At 35.5% G+C, this 7,969-nt stretch overlaps 1 protein-coding gene across 1 annotated transcript in view; it reads right to left on the bottom strand.

Annotated features, from left to right (window-relative positions):
* LOC116268167 (uncharacterized) overlaps positions 1–5,491 on the bottom strand; it is a gene marked incomplete at its 3' end in the record, with an annotated part of 40,775 nt that extends 35,284 nt beyond the window's left edge. The window contains exons 1-5 of the mRNA XM_050075395.1: positions 4,155–5,491; positions 3,740–3,845; positions 1,684–1,775; positions 929–1,031; positions 558–769 (exon numbers count right to left, since the gene is read on the bottom strand). The remainder of the gene's footprint in view (positions 1–557; positions 770–928; positions 1,032–1,683; positions 1,776–3,739; positions 3,846–4,154) is intronic.
* Positions 5,492–7,969: the final 2,478 nt, after the last annotated feature.

The raw sequence follows: 7,969 nt of genomic DNA, 5'->3' as shown, positions 1-7,969 counted from the left end.
CCAAAAAATTCAGTATCCTTTACAAGGTATCCTCAAAAATTCATCTCATGCTCCAAAAAATTCAGGATCCTTTACCAGGTATCCTCAAAAATTCATCTCTACAAACATGAACAGTATCATGAAAAGTAAACTGTCAGGATACATGTACCGCATCCTCATTTCAGACAGAGAGAGAGAAGGATTCCACATAAATTAAGTTTAAAGAAAGAAGGTTATTGCATGGACTGCAAAGTGCATGATCAAGTTACGTAGTCCCACTTCAATCCACTGCAGTGTCCCCCTTGATCCAGGAATAACGGTTGGTTAGCAAGCTGTCCCCATCTTACATTTTCTCCAACATAACAAAGATTTGGGAATCCAAAATAATTCTCAAACTGAACCAATTCCAAAAATATGATAACAACTGCAGGCATATAGGCTCTATGAGTAAGGCAACATGACAAACAATGGAGCAAGTGCATGTTCATGCTCGGAGGAATAGCAGAATTAGCAGTTGAAATATCATTATAAAGTGCATCTTCATACCAAATGGTGTAGCAGAGTTAGCAGTTAAATACCATTGTAAACAAGGATATTTCCAAAATCATTTGTCAGTGGTTGATGCACTGGATTGGTATCCCTAAGTTGCAATGTAGCACCATAAAATGCATTTTTGCAGAAGGCAATGCGTGAGTTACACCAATATTATATCCACAATCTAATCTGCTTATGCCAATGGAGAGTAGCGTTGCAATTTCCTTGCTGGCTCCTTCTTTAACATATGCATCATCTGCAGCAGGATAAAACAAAAGCCTTGTCTTATCTAAACGAGCCTAATATCCAAAATCTCACTTGATTTTGCCACCGGGACATGATTCTCCATTTTATTGACTTTCTTCCTTCTCATCAAGAATGCTAAACAGAGTAAAATCAAGTAACTTGCAATTACCTCCACATAGCTCAAGTTGAACTTTCTTGCTTCCCACGACATCACGGCCCCGTCTCTGAAGTGCTGCCAATAGCATCTCCATAGTCCATGAACATCCTAGTCCCTACATGAAGGACATGTCAAATCAACTTCAATACCCATTGACTGGTTAATAAGCCATACAGCAAAATAGAATATGCTATAAACTATATGCAAAGAAGATGCCTTTTATCAACAGATGTGTGTGAGGTGTCGGATCTAATACTGAGGATCCATTTTTCTTTTCTCATTTTTCTGTCTAAGAGGTGAAGAGTCGATATATCATATACACAGCCTGGTTGAGTGGACTAGTCTTCAGTCTATGTAATAAACCCACCTCTTACTTTTAAGTTTCAACATGGCATATATATTGCAAGGGGATTAACTCTAATGATATAGATTATAGAGAACTACACGAGTTCACTGGGAGCTGGGCTCCTGTCTTACTTGGTTGAGTAGAACATTGTAGTGTCGGCGCTAACAACATGATAAGTGTCAAAAAGTGGTATTACAGCGTACAAACCACTGCCTACAATGATTACTTGTACAGTGAATCAGTGAACTATCAAGGTAATGAATAGCTATCAATCACCAACCATTAAAGGGAAAAAGAATAAGAGAAACTCAAATAAATATCTATTGATATGCTATCAATTCCTCCTACAGTTGGAATTCATGAATACGAGAACAAAAAGATGAACATAACTTGTTTTTCCCAAAGACCATAATAAACTTACCACAGAAATTGAATAATTTTGGAGCGAGTACACAATTTATGGAGGTGTTTCCTTAACTGCAGCTGGTTGCGAATTCAGGCCGCACCCGCATCCTGTCGACGCTGGTGCGTTAACAAAATTGAAGCGTCCGGGTAACTTAGCTGATTTGTTAATTCGTTATGCTCTCCAATTCAATTCAAAAGCTGATTTTCATAAAATCAACAAAAACACCCCTGATTCCAGAAAACAGTTGTATCATTTGTGAGAACATCAAAGGACTTATCACATACTGCAGAAGGTAGTGGGTTTTAGGCAAAAGAAAATTTAAGGAAAAAAACAGCACTTCATGTTTGACAACCAAAGGAGAAAAAGCAAAGCATTTAATGCTGGAAATTGCTGATTGGTTAGGAGAGAAAACAATTTCACAATGGCCCTCCTTCGTTAGTGATTCCATATTAGGTTTTCCAAAGGTTTCACATCTAACTGTTTCGGATAAAACCACTTTCTGAAAGTAGGAAACCTTAACAAAATGACAAACTGATCTGCAAGGCAGCTTTGCCTCTAATTTAAGAATGATATGAGACTTAAACAAATAATAAGAATATTTTTAAAATTAAAAAAATAAAAAAGTTTCATATATGTAACAAGAGCACATTACTTTGAGAATTATACAAATATGAAAAAAAACAGAAACGCTTTTCCATAGTTATTCCTACATTATACATTATTCAATTTAAGGCAACTTCTGAAAATTTAACTGTCATATAACCAAAACCACACTAAAAACTGGACTTTTTCAAAGACATTATGCATTGAGATTTAGTAGAATAAATCCTCTTACTGAAGTCCATTTAAATCATGGTTTCCATATTTTACAACTTTATGCTTGACTAACTTCAACAAATTTATTTTCCAAATCCAAAACTTGATAAACTTTTGCACCTTACATAAGATCACAGTTCATCCATCATCTAACAACGATTTAGAATGTAAATTGAAAAACAAAAATGATACCTTGCTCCAGGCCAAGGCCGGGCAGCCTAACTAGATCTTATCAATCTCTATATCCTTTCAGTTTCAGAAAAGACTTTGTCGAGATTTTTTCTGAAAAAAATTGCTTGAGAGAAGACTGGCAAGAAAAAACTGGTATATCAGCGATTATTAATGCATACATATACATATACACATAAATATGTATATCATATGCAATTTTTGAGAGAGAGGGTCCAATCATATCAATGTATACACACTGGCCAAAATCAATACAAATGCAGAGTTGCTTTCAAGGAAAACAAAATGCCAGTCAATGTTGGGAAACAAAAAAGGTGAAAATTACATGTTTGAATTTAAAAATGACAAATCTCCTCAGTTAGACACATGTCAATATGCTTCGACTTTGATGAACTCTGACTGTTATTAAAATATGACATTGCTGAATTATTGTCACAAAATAACTTTAGTGGTCTACCAACACCACTCACAATGCACAATCCGGTGACCAAATTCTGCAGTCATAAAACATGATTGGGTGTCTCACAACATGTTATGAACTCTGCAACCATGTTTGAAGTAGCTACCAGTTTCTGCTTGACACTTTTCTATGATATAGCTCATCCATTCAACAGATATACGTAGCCCAAAGTGGATCTACGACTGTCCTGACATCCAACAAAGTCAGAATCTGACCCAATTTTAGAATCAAGTTTTTTCAAAAAACCATTTTGACACCTAAATGACTAGAACTAGGTCATCTACATTCGTTTTGTGTCATTCTGAATAAGCTATACTCGATATAATACAAAATACATATATATACATAAATATACAGTCATAGACAACCATGCATAAAGAAATCAGAAAAATATATATCATGATATGTACCGTAAATGATTTTATCATTATTCATATTCACAAACTAATAAAATTTTGTGCACACAAGAAGTTCTAATTTACTATGTCATCAAATGCACTTCAGGAAATTTTGTTCAACATGACACCCATAAACGGTACAGTAATGCTAAAGACAGGCTTGTAATGCAAGCATATAGAGATGTGCTAGCAGATTATCCCAAAGTACCTCCTGCAAGGAGCGATTCTTTGAAGTTCCCTGATGCCTTCCCTTGCAGAGACTCTATCCGGTGCAGAGTGACCATCAAAGCTCACATTTAGCAAATCAATTTCATCTGCCAGTAGTCAAAACATAAACATGATTCTGACAAAATGAATAAATGTGGTACCTGGCTATCACTAACTTTAAAGCAAAAAGAAATCATAATACAGAGAAAATCTTCAAATATCTGAGCTAACAATACGACTTATTATGTATTTCGTACAACTGAAATAAATTGCTTTCCTGATAAAAGAGACGAAAGTTAAAAAAGTTTACATAATTGACATAGCCTACACAAAGGCCATAAGATTAATATTCAGAAAGACTCTAGTCTCTAAGCATTGTACTCGACTATGATACGGTCATAAGCATCCAGACTTACAAGATGGTTCCAAACATTGGTCCAGTAGAGCTGCCAATATCATGGAGTCCAATCCACCAGAAAAAAGAACTGCTACAGGGACAAGATGGCTTCTTGCAAGCAAATTTTCCTGAAAGCATATTCCCACAGGATACGATTAGTACTAAAAAGGATTAACTCTTCTACTTTCACCATTTTCACAAACTTTAGAGCTCCACTGCTAATACTGAAATATAATAATTAATATGTTATGTTATTGGATATTCTGTCAAAAGCATTAGGTGCAACCTAGGTAGTTAGATGATCCTAAAGCCTAGGTCGTATTAGGCAGGACTAGGCACGCTCAGCAGTTTTCCCAAAAAGGGAAAAGTCAAATACAATACTAATTCTTAAAATTAAGTATAAAGCTGAAGCGACCCTCAATGAAAACCAATAATCATCAACTGATAACAATAAAACAAATAAAAAAGTGTGATGACATAATTAAAGTTTAAAAGTTATATATCATAAAGAAAAGGAAAACTTGCAAGCAAATAAACAATGAGTTTCACTATTGTAGAGCAAAAAAAATATTAGAATTTCCAAAATGTCATATGCTAAATTTCTAAGCCTAATTTTTAGAACTAAAATCCTAAAGGAAAACCTAAATACGAACCTAATTAAAAGAGAAAGACAGAATAATGAATATAAATCATCAACATAATCACAGTTTTTCCATCATAGTCGTATATGAATTGTAACAGGAACTATAACTATATGAGCATGAAGACACATTGAAAAAGAACACCACCCTGAAATGTATAAACCAAAAAACCAAGAACTATACAGTACAATATAACATAACTGACCCAAAGCACTGAGGCTCAACAAGAGAAATGCTCAAAGGCACTTGGAACAATCATAGGAAACAGGTAAGGGACTAAGAAATATTATTACACGCATTTATGTATATACTATATACCAATAAACCCATAGAGTGCACACACAATCACTCACATATTAATGTAAATAGATACATAGTTTTATATAAATTAACACCCACCCTCAAACGTATGGTGTGATGACTGAAAGTTCACCAAAGTGCATTGTTACATAATTTCATGTCCTTGTCAGCGAACATTCAGGCTTCATAGACCATGAGTTTGAGCCTTTGAGGAAGGGTGTGAATATATATGTGGGTCTGTGTGTATTTTCTTTTCCTTTTTACCATTTTAGTTCTTTTTGTATGTTAATTTTTTGGTAGTGTTTGGATGATGCCTTTAAAAATGATGTCTTTGAAACTAGTGTCATCTGAACCATTACAACAAACAATGTCTCCCTAATTCAGTATCATAGACAAACCTGTATGAACTTTGAACTAAGTTGATCTCACATTTCATAAGAACATATGCCTACCCACCATACCAATATTACATTAAGTGAAGAAAATAATGGAGCTTAACGCCAAAAGCCACAAAGGGAGCTTAGCTCAAAATATAAGCAAAAGCTGCAAAAAGCAACTGGTTAAATAAATATCAACAGCAAATAAGAAGAAAATCATAATCCACAGAAAAACCAAACGTTTCCAAAACCAGCAAGGAGAATGCGTCAGGCGAATAAAGAATTTGATGACAACAAAAATTGGAAACATTACAAAATCCAACACAAGAAAGGTTCAGATGGAAGCATTTGTGAAAGATACATGATCGCAAGTAATTATCCTAGTTTGTGAACATTTGCTTATCCAAGAATAATGCAGATAAAATTCTGTTAGATTGCCCCTACAAAAATCAGGAGGAAATAAAAATACAAGAAACTGGTATTCTTCACTTGCAGCATTCACAGTGAAAAATCTCTCCATCCATAAAATGGAAAGGAGGTTCACCAAACAAAAAATGATCAGCAATAGAACAGCATTTAGACAAATGCTAGCAAGCATGAAATCAAGATGTTAGCATTGACTTTGCTACAAATTTCCAAAAGTTCTAGAAGCATTGACCATATAAAATGTAAGGAACAAGAGAAACAAACTATGCATATGATGGACTCTCTTTCTGCGGAGTTGCATTTAGAGATACTTTATTCCTGACAAAGTTTGCACCAAAAGACCACGTCTCTTCCCTTCTCTCCTTTTTTGTTTCTTTATACTATCAAGTAACGCCCTCATACCAAATGTTCACCCACCTTCCTTCAGCAGAATCCCCTAATTTTCTCTGTAAATCCCCTAACTGCCAAAACAATTCCACCAGCATTCTAGACATCTGAAACAATTAGGGCAAAAAAAACGAAAGCATGGAAGATCCAGTTGAAAGAGTGACTCTAGGAATCCAACATCCTTCCCTTTAAAGATGATAATGGAATCCCCTAAGTTTCTTCGTAGACTGCCAAACCTTTATCGCTTTGAAGATGATAGTCAAAATCTAGAGAAAGAGATTAACAAAACACGATCGAGAAAAATGCCGCAAAGTTGCCAGAGGTAGAATTTCATAAGAATAGCACATGAGGACGACCTCCAGGAATAGCTTCAGTCGTGCATTCAGGCGAGCTCACACACAAAGACACTTGGGGTGAAAACCCCACCCCAAGCCCAGGGTTTTCACTCACCATATAGAAAACTATGTCAAATGGGTGTGGGTGCTGGTGAAGATGCTGGTGTGGCATGTTCCCAAAAAAAAAAAAAGTCGGTGCGAGTGCGGCGAGAGCATATATATATAATAGGAGAGGTTACCTTAATCTCATACAAAATTCAAAGTTTTATTAAATAAAATAGGAGAGGAGAGAGAGAAAAAGGAAAAAGAAGAGAGAAAGATAAGAGAAGGAAAAAATTTTTAAAAAAAACACGAGAAAAGAAGAATGGGTGAGGTCAATAGCACCTGATTCGGTTTGACGGAGTCGGGTGCCATGTCGGGCCGCACAAACCGAATCGGGTGCCCTATCGAGCCACACCTGCACCTGCACCGGAGTTGACGCAGTGCGCCACCATATTTAGTGCAGCCATGTGACTTAGATAAAAAATGGTTTTGTGAAAATGGGATTTCCATAGACCCAATTTCATGTCACCCAAACATGAGCTAAACCTTGTTTCAGAGGCAGAACAATGTCTTGTCTGTGAAACACCGTTTTGGATGAATTGGCAACGTCATCCAAACAGCCCCTTTATGCCTTCTAGTTCTGATAAAAAAATGGACCTTGACCCAGCTGGATTGGCTGTTGACCATTCCGAACTTTTGGGATTTGTCCAACAGCTAGTCCGGGTCCCCTTTTGCATATACAAGAGATCAATTACCTGCTCTTGCAAGCTAATAAACTATATATTTATTTTTACTTGTTTGCCTCTTTCCATTTGGGAGAAGGTCTTCGAGCCTCGCTTGTTGTAATTGTGAACAAGCCTTTTGTAGTGGCTTCTTGAATCATTTTGGCCGGATTTTTACACCTCTATGCTTCAAATTCAAATCAATGTGTACAACAAACTTAGCATTTTTTACTCGTTCAAAAAAAGAAGCCATACCATGCTTTCACAACACTTTGAGAACAATAGATGACACAATTATAACTTCCATACTGTGCATCTTCCTCGCATGAACATCGCTGTTATATGTTTTACAGAAATACTGATGAACACCAAAAGAAATTTCCTCTTACATATTTCTAGGTTTCTAAAGTTCATAATTGTTTACACTATTGATAAAGAATTTTGCCCTTCTATCTGTTCATCATATGATTGACATAAATAAGAGAAAGGATTTAAGATTTTTTTTTATAATTTAATTTGTACAGTAATTGTTATGGTGCTTGACTTTTTTATTGATTATGATACAATATCCATATTAGGCTAAATATTATATTTGTATTCATTA

This window comes from Nymphaea colorata, unplaced genomic scaffold (genome assembly GCF_008831285.2).
Source record: "Nymphaea colorata isolate Beijing-Zhang1983 unplaced genomic scaffold, ASM883128v2 scaffold0137, whole genome shotgun sequence".
Lineage (NCBI taxonomy): Eukaryota > Viridiplantae > Streptophyta > Magnoliopsida > Nymphaeales > Nymphaeaceae > Nymphaea > Nymphaea colorata.
This window is presented reverse-complemented; position numbering and strand designations above follow the sequence as displayed.